This window comes from Wolffia australiana, chromosome 13 (assembly GCF_029677425.1).
Source record: "Wolffia australiana isolate 7733 chromosome 13, ASM2967742v1".
NCBI lineage: Eukaryota > Viridiplantae > Streptophyta > Magnoliopsida > Alismatales > Araceae > Wolffia > Wolffia australiana.
In genome coordinates, this window is record NC_135847.1 from 6,165,035 (window position 1) to 6,179,994 (window position 14,960).

Below are 14,960 nucleotides of genomic sequence, written 5' to 3' on the forward strand. Positions count from 1 at the left end.
GGACCCAACATCGAAGTCAACCGAAGTCAACCCGCCACGGTCAACTGGAGTCAACACGCCTGCTATGGACCTGACGGTGAAGAGAACCAAAGTCAACCCGCCACGGTCAACCAGAGTCAACACCAAAGTCAACATGCTGCAATCGTCTACTAGCACGTCTCCACCCGCGCACGTCCCTACGCGCGTCATGACACGACGCCAAAGGCAGATCCACAACTGCCCTTTGGCGTGACACGGTACACATCTTTACTTTCTCGTCAATTTCTCTTTCCTCCAAGGCCTATATATAGGCCATTGTTTTCAAGAAACAGTAGGCAGTCATAATTTCAAGAATTGAGTTTTGTTTAACTCTTCTTGGAGGACTGCCCAGCCTCCCCTATCCCTCTTAACCCTAGCCGTCGTCGTCGTCGCCGCCGCCGCCGCCGCCTCGCGATGTCGGCCTTCCATTCTCTCTCCTTCCTCTCTCGCCATCCTCTCTCTCTCTTTATCTCTCTCCCTCTCACCCTCTCTCTCGCCAAAGGCCGCCCAGGCAGCCCCGCCAGGGCCGCCCAGGCCGCCCTAGCCAAGGTCGCCCAAGGCCGCCCAGGCAACCCCGCCAAGGTAGCCCAGGCCGCCCCAGCCAAGGCTGCCCAGGCAGCCCCACCAGGGCCGCCCAGGCCGCCCCAGCCAAGGCCGCCCAAGCCAGGGCTGCCCAGGCCGCCCCACCAGGCCGCCAGCCGCCCAGCCAAGGCCGCCAGTGCAGGCCAGGCCACCTGTGCCGCCCCAACCAAAGCTGCCCAAGGCCGCCCTTGGCCGCCCGCCCCGGACGCTGCGTGCCTGTCATCCACGCTTCAGACACCCTCAAAGATTCATACATCGGGGCATACCAATTAGATCCGCGACACCCTATCGTAGCGCACGTCAGTCGTCCCGCCAACGACGCCCACTCCCAAGCACTCCAGCCTTTGAGCAACCAGGCCGAGTCTCAACCAGGGCCATTCAACGCCCAGAACGTCCAGATCCCATCGTCCAGTGGGCCTCACAATGCTCGGATTCGTCCATCCGCGTCACGATTAGAATTTCCCACATCCTCTTCACGCACTACGGTGCAGAGGTACGCCTGAACTCTCTGGTGTCGAAGTGTTCTCCGTTCAGTATTTTCTCAAGAAGTTTCCACCACCGTCAGAATTAGATTTGGTTTGGATTTTCTACCTCTTCTCTCTTCTTCTTGAGTGTTTCTTCGCGACGCAAATTTGTCATATTGATTTCGGTGCTTGGCATCGTCACAGTGGGGGAAGACAGTACTCCCGACCTCGATAAGGGTCGGAGTTGCACCACCAGATTTTCATCGGTTTTAAAGTCCAAATCCGACCGTGTGATTTCTGTGGCTATTTTATCCCTCAAATATCCGGATTCGTCCTTAGTCGTCCACCTTCTCGTAGTCAGCCCATATATCTCGTCGTCCAGTCCTTCGTCATCTATCGCATAATCGTACAACCCGTAGTGGTCCTATGTCAAATTGGTATCAGAGCCTAACCTGTAGCCTAGTTGTTTTCGCCATTGTAGACGTCTCCTTTCATCATTCGTCAGTCCCCTTGCATGCATTTGTGTTCAGGCAAACAAGTCTCCATTCTAATGACAGACCAACCGCAAGACAGTCGTGAGGTGTCCGTCCCTGTCCATGAGTTGTCATCGTCCGCCCCACTGACCTCCTCTTGAGGGGACATCGATCGTGCATTAGACGCTGTCCAGAATGGTTTTTGTGATATCAATACACGAATTACCAATATGGAAAACCGTCTAACTAGTTCGATCGATGCGGTGAGCGAACGGACTTACCAACTCAAAAATAGAGGTCTGGATCGACATCGCCGTGATCCCGAGAACCACTACCCACCTGATTCTAGATCTCGAGATCGTGATAGGAATCATCACGACCTTGATGATCCTATAAAACCCGAGGATAGATCTGGAAGCCAAATAAAAATCATCCCGAGCGAGACGATCTGATTCCTTCGGATATTCGCACTCTGATTCATGATAGAAATCGTCGAGACGATTACTATCCGCCTGAGCCTAGGACCCCAGGCCAGGATAGGAATCATCCCCCACGGAACGATCCCTATCCACCAGTGGATAGAGCCCCGGTACTTGATGGAAATTGCCCACTAGGAGACGATTACCATCCACTGGAGGAGAGGATCCCAGAGTGCGATAGGAATCATCCCCCTTGGAATGATCCTTATCCGCCTGATGATAGACATCGTGCATGGAACGGGAATCCTCCCGACAGGAACGATCCTTTTCCACCCGAGGATGTGGTTCCCCCTCGCGATCACCGCCGTGCGGATCACGACAACCAATGGCAGCAGATTCAGCGTAGCGTCAAAGTCGATGTTCCATACTATGAGGGATCTAGGGACCCTAAGGAGTATCTTGATTGGGAATCTAAATTAAACAGTTAGTTTAAGTGGTACAATATAATAGAGTGGCAGAAAGTCCACTATGCCGAGATGAGATTAGGGGGACAAGCCAAGATCTTTTGGGAAAACCTTAAATTTTCAATTTATCACCGTCGTGAGGCACCCATCGATACCTGGCCCCAAATGAAGGACAAACTGCGTGAGAAATATGTTCCACTAGCTTACTTAGACAATCTCCTAGATCAATGGCATAAACTACAGCAGGGTAGATATCCGGTCTCTGAGTACATTACCCAATTCGAGGAATTCTATATGAGGTGTCCAGTCAAAGAGAGTCCTCAAGTCGTCATTTCTCGATTTAGAACCGGTCTTAACCCTTATCTTGAGACGGAACTGCTAGTCTGCAAAGCCACTACCCTAGAACAGGCTTATCAGATTGTAGAAGACCTAGAGCTATGTCAGAATTTATATCATACCCCCGTGTACAATCGCCCTGCTCTCACCGATCGATCGCACTTATCTAATCCTTATTCCAACTGTGCGACCCAGCGTAATCCTCCCTTAGCCCTCCCGGCACCACCGCCACCAGTTCCTACCGCCACTCATACTCCCACCGAACATCGTCCACCCGTTCCGACACCATCCTCTACTACGCCAAATGCCCCTACCTCGTCTTCCCTTGACTCCACGGCTAGAGCTCCTCCTCAATCCAATCCCACACATATCGGTCCCTTCGGCTTGACCTGTTTTAAATGCCTGGGTCGTGGTCATCGAGCCTCCCAATGTCCATCTCGAACCCTACATATAGGTCAGGAGCCCTCCGATAACACCCCAATCGTAGATGATCAACCCATCAATAGGATAGATAGCTACGTCGAAGACGAATTCATGCACGAGGAAGATTTAGTGGGCTTCATCGGTATCACCGACTGCCCACCAACCCCTCCTCGTCGGGATCCATCTACATCTATTAGAGGAGTTGTCCGATGTACCCTTACTCAGCCTTCGACCGATAATTCTGCTTTGAGGACGTCCATATTCTTTACATATTTCAAGATTCGTGACAAGATGTGTAAAACGATTGTAGACAGCGGCAGTTGTATTAACGCCGTATCTGATGTCATGACGTCACATTTGGGTTTACCTCTAATCGACCATCCTAACCCATATTATGTCTCCTGGATTGATGCTACCTCAATTCCCGTAAAGAACCAATGTCGTCTTCCTTTGAAAGTCCAATCTTATGAAGAAGACGTATTGTGTGATGTGTTACCCATGAAGGTGGGCAGCGTTATCCTCGGCCGTCCTTGGCTGTATGATAACAATGTACATCTTTTCGGTAGGAGCAATACTTGTTCATTCATACATCAGGGAACGAAAATTACGTGGCATCCTTATACCCAAAGTCCACAAAAACCTTCGCCAAAATCTCCTTCCTTAGGTCTTTGCATTCTTAACGGTCGCCAATTTCGGAAGGAGATAGATTGCGAGATGTCTATTTGCTTAGCTATGATTCCTGATCATCACTCAGAGGATTCCACGTCACTCCCACCGGAGGTTTCCAAATTACTAGCCGAATTTAATAGTGTCTTCCCCAAGGACTTACCCAATGAGCTACCTCCTATGCGACAAATCCAGCACGCCATTGATTTCGTTCCCGAATCCTCCTTTCCAAATCTTCCCCACTATCATATGGACCCCACGCAGTACAAGGAACTCTTGGACAAGGGATTCATTCAGGAGAGCCTCAGTCCATGCGCCGTCCCAGCACTACTAGCTCCCAAAAAGGACGGGAGCTGGCGCATGTGCATTGATAGTAGAGCCATCAATAAGATTACCGCCAAGTATAGATTTCCTATTCCTCGCATCGACGACATGTTTGATATGATGGCAGGTTCCCAAATTTTCTCCAAAATTGATCTTAAAAGCGGTTATCACCAGGTTTGTATCCGCCCTGGAGATGAGTGGAAAATTGCCTTTAAAATCAAGGATGGACTATATGAGTAGAAGGTCATGCCTTTTGGTTTATCAAACGCACCTAGCACATTCCAGCGACTGATGAATCATATTCTTAGGCCATTCATAGGAAACTATGTCGTAGTTTATTTTGACGATATTCTTATCTACAGTAAATCCCGACCCGACCATATCCATCACTTACGTCTAGTGTGTGAGGTCCTAAAAAATGAACAGTTATATGCACACCCCAAAAAGTATTCATTTCTTGTCGATCATGTCTCCTTCCTAGGTTTCATTTTATCAGCACGAGGAGTTTCTATCGATACGGCCAAAATAGACGCTATTATACAATGGCCTACGCCCAGAAATGTCCACGATGTTCGTAGCTTTCACGGATTAGCGACTTTCTATAGGTGATTCATATCCAAATTTAGTATCGTCATGGCGCCCCTGACTGAATGTCTTAAAGGAAATCATTTTGAATGGACAACAGCTGCGCAAAATTTCTTTGATGAGATCAAACTTGGAATGACTCACGCCCCTATTCTCCATTTACCCCATTTCGATAAAGTATTCGAGGTTGCATGTGATGCGTCGGGATTAGGAATTGGTGGAGTCCTGAGTTAAGAGAATCACCCCATAGCTTTCTTTAGTGAGAAGTTGAATGACGCTAAACTTAAATATTCCACCTATGACAAAGAGTTCTACACAATTGTCCAATCCTTACGTCATTGGCGTCAATACTTGCTCTCTAGGGAATTTGTCCTCTACTCCGATCATGAAGCTTTGAAGTGTGTCCATTCTCAACAGAAATTGAATGCTAGACATGTTAAATGGGTTGAGTTCATCCAGTCCTATACCTTCTTGCTTAAACACAAGAGAGGTGTCGAAAATAGGGTCGCCTTGAGTAGACGAGTCCACTTACTAAATGTTATGAAGGTTGAGGTTATTGGATTTGAACAACTGAAGGACCTATATCCTGATTGCCCAGATTTCGCTCCCATTCTACAGACTTTAGGCAATTACCCGAATCCTGAATACAAAGATTACATTTTAGAAAATGGATTCTTATTTTATGAACGTCGCCTATGCATTCCCCAGTCCTCTCTTAGGGATTTCCTTGTATGGGAGACGCATGCTGGAGGCCTTAGTGGTCATTTCGGTAGGGATAAAACCATAGCTATGTTGAGCATCGGTTCTTTTGGCCCTCCCTAAAGCGAGACGTAGCAAATATAGTTTCCCAATGTCGTGCATGTGCTCTCGCTAAGCAGGTCAAACAGAACACTGGCCTCTACACCCCACTACCGGTCCCTCAGAAGCCTTGGGAGGATATGAGCATCGACTTCGTGATAGGGCTTCCGAGGACAAACAAACACCATGATTCCATCATGGTGGTTGTTGATCATTTCTCGAAGATGGCTCACTTCATTCCCGCTTTAAAACTTCTGATGCTTCTCATGTCGCTCAATTATTTTTCAATGAAGTAGTACGTCTCCATGGACTTCCAAAAAGCATAGTGTCGGACAGAGATGTCCGATTCACTAGCTACTTTTGGAAGACTCTTTGGCATCTTTTGGGAACAAAACTCAAATTTTCAACAGCTTTTCACCCCTAAACTGATGGACAAACAGAGGTCGTTAATAGGAGCCTCGACAACCTATTACGATCGCTGGTGGGAGACAACCTCAAGTCTTGGGATTCTGTCATTCCGCATGCCGAATTTGCTTACAACGCGTCAGTCAACCGTACGACCGATATGAGTACATTTGAAATTGTGCATGGTCATCTTCCTCGTACCCCTACCGACCTCATACCTATGTTACCACATGCTAGAGTCTCAGATGAAGGTCATGAATTTGCTCATCATATTAGAAGTCTGCATGAGGAAATCCATACACGTATTATAAATAGTAATGTCTCATATAAACAGTCCGCAGATTTGCACTGTCGTTTTCGTGAATTTAAAGAAGGTGAAATGGTGATGGTGCGGATAAGGCCAGAAAGATTTTCCTCCAAAGGGGTTACTAAGCTTCATGCTCATAGTACCGGGCCGTTTCCGATCCTCAAATGAGTTGGGGAAAATGCCTATGCCGTCGACATACCCCCTTCGTGGGGAATAAGCACCACTTTCAATATCTCGGATTTAGTCGCGTTTAAAACCCCACCTCCTTCATCTAATGGCCCCGTTCTACCCTCGGACTTTCTGGTGAGTGAGTTTGACTTGTCCACTCCTCCATCACTACCCTTTGACTGGCATGAAATCATCGAGGAGATACTGGACGAACTAATCACCTTCACCAAAGGTGGAACGGTGCAGAAGTTTCTTCTTCGTTAGCAAGGCAAAGCATCGACGGACGACATGTGGATTACGGAGGAAGACCTGGCTCGCCTGCGCCCCGACTTGGTGATCCCGCTGGAGCTTTCAGATGCCTACTCGACGGAGTCGAGTTCTCCGCACCCCAGGGGAATTGATGGCGAGGACGCCTACACATCACCGTCGAAAGCGTGACCACGGTCAACCAGAGTCAACACGCCTACTATGGACCCGACGGCGAAGTCAACCGAAGTCAACCCATCACGGTCAACCAGAGTGAACACACCTGCTATGAACCCGACGGCGAAGTCAACCGAAGTCAACCCGCCACGGTCAACCAGAGTCAACACCAAAGTCAACACGCCGCAGCCGTCGACTAGCACGTCTCCACCCGTGCACGTCCCTATACGCGTCATGACACGACGCCAAAGGCAGATCCACAACTGCCCTTTGGTGTGACACGGTACACGTCTTTACTTTCTCGTCCATTTCTCTTTCTTCCAAGGCCTATATATAGGCCATTGTTTTCAAGAAACATTAGGCAGTCATAATTTCAAGAATTGAGTTTTGTTTAACTCTTCTTGAATTTCAAGAAACATTAGGCAGTTATGACACGACGCCAAAGGCGACGCGAATTCGTCATATTGATTTTGGTGCTTGGCATCGTCACAGTGGGGGAAGACAGTACTCCCGACCTCGATAAGGGTCGGAGTTGCACCACCAGATTTTCATCGGTTTTAAAGTCCAAATCCGACCGTGTGATTTCTGTGGCTATTTTATCCCTCAAATATCCGGATTCGTCCTTAGTCGTCCACCTTCTCGTAGTCAGCCCATATATCTCGTCGTCCAGTCCTTCGTCATCTATCGCATAATCGTACAACCCGTAGTGGTCCTATGTCAGTCGACCTCGCCCCTTGAGCAGCAGCTGTATCCCCCGCCGCTGTCACGCTGACTTCGCCTGTGTCCCGTTCCGTGGAGAGTCTGTGTGCTCTACCGGCACCTCCCACGGTTGACGCCGCTCGCCAGTGTTGCCCAGCGCGCGCTGCTGCACCCGGCCGTTGCAACAGCCGCCGGTTACGCCTCCTCGACCGATCTCCGACCCCACGACCCCCCGTTGACTCTGCACGATCCACAAGGTTGCACCCAGAAATCCGCTTGAGCCGAGCCCTGCTCCTTGCAGCGCCCATATCGCTCGTTCTGCTCGGCACCACCCGTGTCCGTGCCCCCGCGTTGCACCACCGCACACGCCTAAGCGTCGCTCCGCGACACCCGCACCGCGACCAAGCCTTTGTGTCGCTAGCTGGCACCCATACGTCGTGCCCTCCGCGCTGTGCCATTACGCGCCTGTCGCGTCGCTTCAAGGCATCTACACGCATTCGGGTCGCCTGCTACCGCCATCCGCCTCGACACCGCCGACGCACCCGTCGGACTCCGGCACGAGACAAAGACGACACAGTCGGGACGACAATGAGGTACTTTGTTCCGCCCATCTTGTATTTCCTACAGTGCGCCTTTGGTTGCCTCCACCGCGCTCAGGTTAGACGTAGGTGAGTGTGACAGGTTGAGTGAAAATTACGTGCATTTGAGCATCTTACCTGGTTTGGTGCGAGTCGGGTTCGCCCGTCACGTGCGAGCACCATCCGACAGGTGTCATTCCGTTCGGCGCCGTAGCAACCTCATCCGTCCGGACGAGGGTCAGGAGGTCTATTCCCCCGTTTCTGGGCGACCCCGTCGATACCCGGAGTTGACACCATTTGCTTGTCGGCGATTGCACGTATGAAACCCCTACCCTGTGCATTACATCGTAGATCTTCCCGTAGGAGACCCGTGCTAGACGGCTATCCCTGAGTAGACGTCGTGCAATGATGCTTTTGACACCGAATACGACACCGCGGTGACGGCTGAACATCGTCCCCGATGTTGTCCTACATCAAGAGGGCGCCCTAAGAACGCAGACCAAGAATTGACAAGACAAGTTTGTTTTATCGTTCTGGTTTAAGGAGAAAAGAAAAGGAGAAGGAGAATGAAGAATCGGTAGGAAAGGGCTCATTGAATCTAGAACCCAAGAAGGTAGACGGCAGCGCCCTGCCCCAGTTTCCCTTACCCTCCCGGAGCCAGTGAATTTGTTGTCGTTTACTTCCAACGACCGTCGTCCTTTTTTTTCTCCACAATCGACCGATCCAGATACAGCCGCCAGAGAATTCCCGTAAACTGGTTGTAGACTCGAAGCACAACTACGAGTCTTCGGGATCCGTCGTCGGACCCTCGCCAATGGTCCTATTGGTGGCGTCTGTGGAAATCTTCTAACGACGGCAGCTTCTTGGTCGTAGAAAATTCTCACGCAATGTCAAAGAAAATTCACGGCTGTGAAAATCAGCAGGTGAACGGCTATCTCATGGCCGTGGAAATCTTCATGCAGCGAGAATCACTGACAGCCTCCTGCACCTGGGGGAAGGCCGCTCGCAACTCTGAGGATTGCCCCGGGTTGTGGCCGATCCTGATCAGGCTTCGCCCACTCCAAGACATTTCCCCAGCTCGTGACCGGCCTCACCCAGTGTTTGCCTGCTGGTGGATCATGGAATCGCCACAGAGATCCTCTTCTCCACCCATCTCCTCGAACGACCTGCAGCGATGGGTTCCCCAACGAGCTAATAGTGTCCGCCGTGATGGGGGACCATCCGCAAGACGAAGCACAAGATCAACCCATTGCGACACGTGACCAAACATGCCACGAAGCCCGAGCCAACGCGAAGGATCCGGAGTTCAAGTACACAGCTTGAGGAGGAAGCTTCCCCGAACCATTTTCTTTGCGTTTTCATGGATTTTCTTCGTTGCTTTCATTTGGGAAGGGCCTCCATGTTTTGGCCCTTCCATCGCGTTTCGAATCGTGGTTTTACGGCTCGATTAGGGGTTTGTTCCCTAATTACGGGCCAACCCCTAGGGTTTTCTCTCTCCCCCTATAAAAGGAGAAGAGATGCCCTAGAGGAGATGAAGGAGATTATTGTTGTTTTGCAGTTTGTTTGGAAGAGGAGACAACCCCCAAGAGAGGGGATGGACCCCTTGAGGGAGAAGAAGAAGCCGACGGCGCCTCGCCTGCCGTCGACCGGAATTCGCATCACTAACGCCGGAGTGCGTCACCGCCGTGTTGCCACCGCCCCCCCCACTTTAATCTCTTCGAGGAGAGACCACCGATTGCCAGATGACATGCCGCCGTTAGTTTACCGCTGCGAAGTACATGCCCCAGTAGGATATACAGCCGCCGCTCCGCACCACCGACGCCTATCTTTGTCGCCCGATAGCAGATTGAAGCCAGGTCCACTCCGCCACGACTTTCGAAGCGTCCGCTCTGTGCTGCCATTTCGCCGCACTGCCCTCCACACTTTGTGGTGTAATCACAAGCCGCTCGAGCCCGGCAGGTCGTGTTGCATCATGTTGGTTCTTCACATCGGCTATGGCCCCACGTAGAGGCTGGCGAAGAGTCAAAACGGTGTCTGTATGATTCTTAAACCAATTAAGGTTGCATGATAGTCACAGGATGTCATAGATAAGACATCACATGTAATATTAATTTCCTTATTTATGAATTCATTAGTTCTATGACATTGATTTTTCTTTTTGTATATAGTATGTAATTTAGTTAGTTAGGTATATTATTTGGATTTTTGGATACTGTGATGTTAAATATTTTGTTTCATTGTGTACCCATTTATTTGATTTTTATTTCCTTATTTCATATTTCCTTAAAAATACACCATACACCTTACACTTAACAATAAAGAATTTATCTTTATTGTTAATGTTTTTATACATTCGCGAGTTCTCATATCACCTACTCCATCGAATGAATGATTTTCAAGTAATGAGGAGATATGTTGGCATAATGGGTCTACAGGTTTGATTTGAAGAAATGGTAACTAAATTCAGCTAATTTACTGATGTGTAATTCATAAATATACTAAACTTGCGTGCTAGCAACAGGATGACATTATGCTGGCAGGGGGCCCATTGACTAGGCTGGGTATTCTGAAGGCTGGGTATAGCACGTGAGCCCTCACTCGGCAAACTGGTGAGATCAGGTCTTCAATGCTGGATGGTCTCCCATCAGTGACAGTAAGTCTGCGGAATGTCAGACAACATATATACAGTTTGCATGCTAGTAAAAGGATGTTATAAATGTGACATCGCATGTAATAATAATTACGTTATCATTTAGTTCATAAGTTATATTATATTAATTTTATTTGTTTTTACATATAATGTAATTTGGTTACCTCTACGATTTGGATTTTTGGATATTTCGATTTCATATATTGTTTTCAATTTTGTACCCATTTTTATGTTTAATTCTTCATTTTAGAAACATCGAATAATATTATATTCATTTTATACATTTAAAATATTTTCTCATTCTCCGATCATCCACTGCACCAAATAAATGATTCCTGAGAAATGAATCTTAAGAATTCTGATATTCCATTTCTACATGTTGGATTTAAAGTCTGTGTAAAACAAATAACTATATTCATGATTCATAAAAAATTAAGTTTTCACGTTACTAACAGAATGTGTTAAATAAGATATCACCTGTAATATTAATTGCCTTATTCATAAGTACATATAGAAGATTAAGCTCTAAGGGAATTATTTTTAGCGCAATTCCTTAATGTGTGAATTAATGAATGTTCACAGCAATGCATGCCACAATAAGTGGTGTCATCAAAGCACAGTAGGTCCTAATCAACTAGGTGACTGATTATAAGTGAAGATAAGATTGCAGCCTTAGTTGTATTAAAAGGCTACTTTGACTACGGTAAATAAGTCAAATCATGTATTTAGGTCTTTTATATTTATGACATGAATATAAATAATTTAAATATTTTCTGAAATATATTCCACTTTATTTGTTTGATAACTTTTAAGTTCATAGTTACTACCTTTGAGTGTTTAAGGCTAAATTTACTCATGATTTAAAGTATATTTGATAAAGCCCTAATTTTGGTTTTTATTTCAAGTAATTTAGCACAATTCAATGCATTTAACAAGATTAAAAGAGTTTTTTATCTTATATTTACATGAAAATACCTTTTTCAAGTGTTTTCTGATTTGTGCCTCATTTTTGGTTAATTTAATGAATTTTAAGGCATTTATGTGAGCTTGAAATAATTATTTTGAAATGAAAATGGCAGGTTTAATATTTAATTTCAAGATTTATTAGTATGGGGATGAATCAAGGAATTTTCTATAATTTTCTAGGATTTTTTAGGATGTTATTGGGTTTTTCTGAGATTTATTCGAGGAAGAAATGCATTTTTATGAAGAAAAAAGTATATATTTACATGGAAAAAATCAGTATTAAGATTATTTTCAAACTTTGAAGGGCTTTTTGTAAATTTTAATTGCAATGATGCCCTCAAAAATGGCTCTCGGTCGTGGTTGCAGGCGTAAAGTTATTATTTAAACTGTTCTAGGGTTTTATTGCAATTATTTAATATTTGTTTTAATGTTTTTAGGAGAAACCAGAGGAGAAAGAGTGCGCGAGGGGCATATACACAATTACTTTTGGGCGGCGTCCATCAGCAATTCCAGGCTTTTTAAAGGACTTTTCTACAAAAAAGAGAATTCAAAATGCGCCAGCCAATGAGAGAACGACATGTCATGGCGTGTTAAAAAAAGAAATAAATAAATAAATATATATATATATCATTATGAAATTCTAATGTAACACGACGCGCTGGGATCGGACAGCTCTTGTTACACCACAAGGAGAGGTGGGCTGATCAGTAGAGCAGCACCACAAGGCGGCTGCGTTGGTAACGATGATGGGATGAGCCTCAGCTACAGCTCGTTATAGGCGACAAAGACTGGCATCGACGGTGCAGAGCAATGGCCGTATATCCTGCGACGACATGTACTTTGCAGCGGTGAAGTAGTGGTGACATGTCATTCGGCAATCGTCTCCCTTGAAACTTCTCTAGGAGACTGTATCGGCAGGCATAAGACGGCGTAAAGGCGCAGTGCCATCGGGTGGCTGCATCTAGCTACTATCAGACATTGGTGAGGACGATGTCTAGCGTCGCTTCTAGGGTTGTCAGCTAACTACTGGCAGATGAAGGTAGGCAAGGGAGGTGACGCGGCAGCGGTTCATATGCGGTAGCATGTACTTTGTGGTAGTGAAGTGGTGGCAGCGGGTCGTCTGGCAATTTCTCTCCTCAAAACTACACTAGAGAACACCAGGCAAGCATGTGGCGCATGTAAAATGGCAGCGGGCTCAAAGACGAGCGTGGTGGCGAGGACAGCGGTGGCGCAGCTTGCTGCAGCGATGGACTCGGAGGCGAGCACAGTGCCACGGACGATGATGGCACATGTAGGTCAAGGGAGGGCGAGGCCGCCCTTGAGGCAGTCAAGGGAAGCTGAAGGGCAGCGGAGGCAGCGGCCGTGGCCGCTGCGAGCGATTGCGGCCACTACGATAGGCGCCTGTTGCTGATGGCGGCACCCGCTGCTTGCGGCTGGGGCCTTAGCCAGCGAGGCTGGTCTGGCGACGACGCCGGTGATGGCAGCGAAGATGACAGTGCCGACAAAGACGGCGGCAAAGACGACGGCGCCGACAACGACGACGGCGGTGCTCTGGCAACAGTACAATGAAACTCTAGCTCCTCTCTTTGTCATAGTGGCAATTTTATAAATAACTCAAACTCTAAGACTAATAATATAACTACCTAAAATATACCTAAAAAACTAAACAACTACATCATGACTTTTGTTTCTTCACTTGGCTCCTATTCTTACCGAGGATATCCCTCCCATCTTATAGGGGAAATATGGGCCTTCTTCCTTAGAAAAAGGAAAGAAGGCCCAAAAGTTTAAAGGGAGGGCCCAATTAGGAAAAAGGAAAACGGATACACGCGCATGCTAAAAAAACAAAGACGATACACTTGTAAGGCTTGATGGTCCCCCATCGAATTCTGTTTTCTTGCTAGTTAACAAGATGTCATAAATATGACACCACCTGTAACATTAATTGAGATATTTAATTTTTCATTAGTTATACCATATTGATTTGATTTGTTTTTATCAAAATAACATAATTTGGTTAGGTCTACAATTTGGAGTCTTGGATATTTTATTAAAAACAGTTTTTTAGTTTCGTACCAATTTTTTTCAATGTTTATTTCTTACTTTTAGAAACATTTAAATATATTATATCTATTTTAACATTTTATATATTTTTTTATTTTTCCTATCAACCACTGCACTAGATGAATGATTCTTTAACAACAACTGATATATGCTGCCATGGGAGTTCTACATGTTAGATTTGATGTATATGTAAGTTGATGTGATAATAACAGGATGTCAGCTGATATATCAGTTGCCTTATTGAATAGATTTGTCACACACATACTGTAATTCTTTTGTCTATTTATTTGGCCATCTTCTGTCTTTTGGATATTTTGATTGGAAATATTTAGTTCTTACATATTTTGTTTAATTTTTATTATTGCTTTTCGGAACATCTAAATAAGTTATATTTATGTTTTTAATTCTTTTTTGTATTATTTTTATCTATAAACCTATTTTTTTTATCTGTATTTATTGCATTTGAAAAAAATTATCCAGCTTGTGTTCCAATGGTGGGTAAAGCAGTCAAGCTACCTGCACCTGTCTGGACCAATCATTTGGCGGACCTTTCTAAGAGACAGGAATGTAAATTAAAAACATCCCCAGGGAAAGCCTCACGGCCTGGTGGTTTGCATAACAACACTAATATTTGTCAACATACCACCACCTGTTTACTTACATCGTATCTTATTCATGTGTGCATTCTATTACCACAAAAATATTCCTGGAGCATTATATTTATTTTCAAAATTTTGATACATTCACTCATTATCCTCTCACCTTCTGCACCGAATGAATAATTCTCTAGTAATAAATTAGATGTGCTGGCATTGTGTTTTACATGTTCAATTTGAAGTGTTAGTATGTACAGCAAAGTGTCCTCAATTTGAAGTGTAACAGGATTTCCTTATTGATTAGTTCATTAGATACATTATATGGATCCCGTTTTTCATATATAATGTAATTTCGTCTGGTCCATTATATGGATTTTTGGATGTTTGATTGGAAATAATTTGTACAATTTCATTCCTTTTTGTTCTTTTCTTGTTTTTAGAAACATTTTCAATCTAAATCATTGACTTTTAACATTTAATATATACTCTCTGTCTCCTAATATCCACTGCACCAAACGAATGATTCTCTAGTGATGAATGAGATATGCAGGC

The 14,960-nt window shown here is 45.7% G+C and overlaps 1 long non-coding RNA gene across 1 annotated transcript; it reads right to left on the reverse strand.

The window, feature by feature from the left end:
• Nucleotides 1–7,362: 7,362 nt before the first annotated feature.
• Nucleotides 7,363–9,515, reverse strand: LOC144711470 (uncharacterized). The gene is made up of 3 exons (XR_013583559.1): nucleotides 8,780–9,515; nucleotides 8,271–8,600; nucleotides 7,363–8,186 (listed from the first exon to the last, which is right to left on the reverse strand). It is a non-coding gene; the product is annotated as an uncharacterized LOC144711470 (long non-coding RNA).
• Between the last annotated feature and the right edge of the window lie 5,445 nt (nucleotides 9,516–14,960).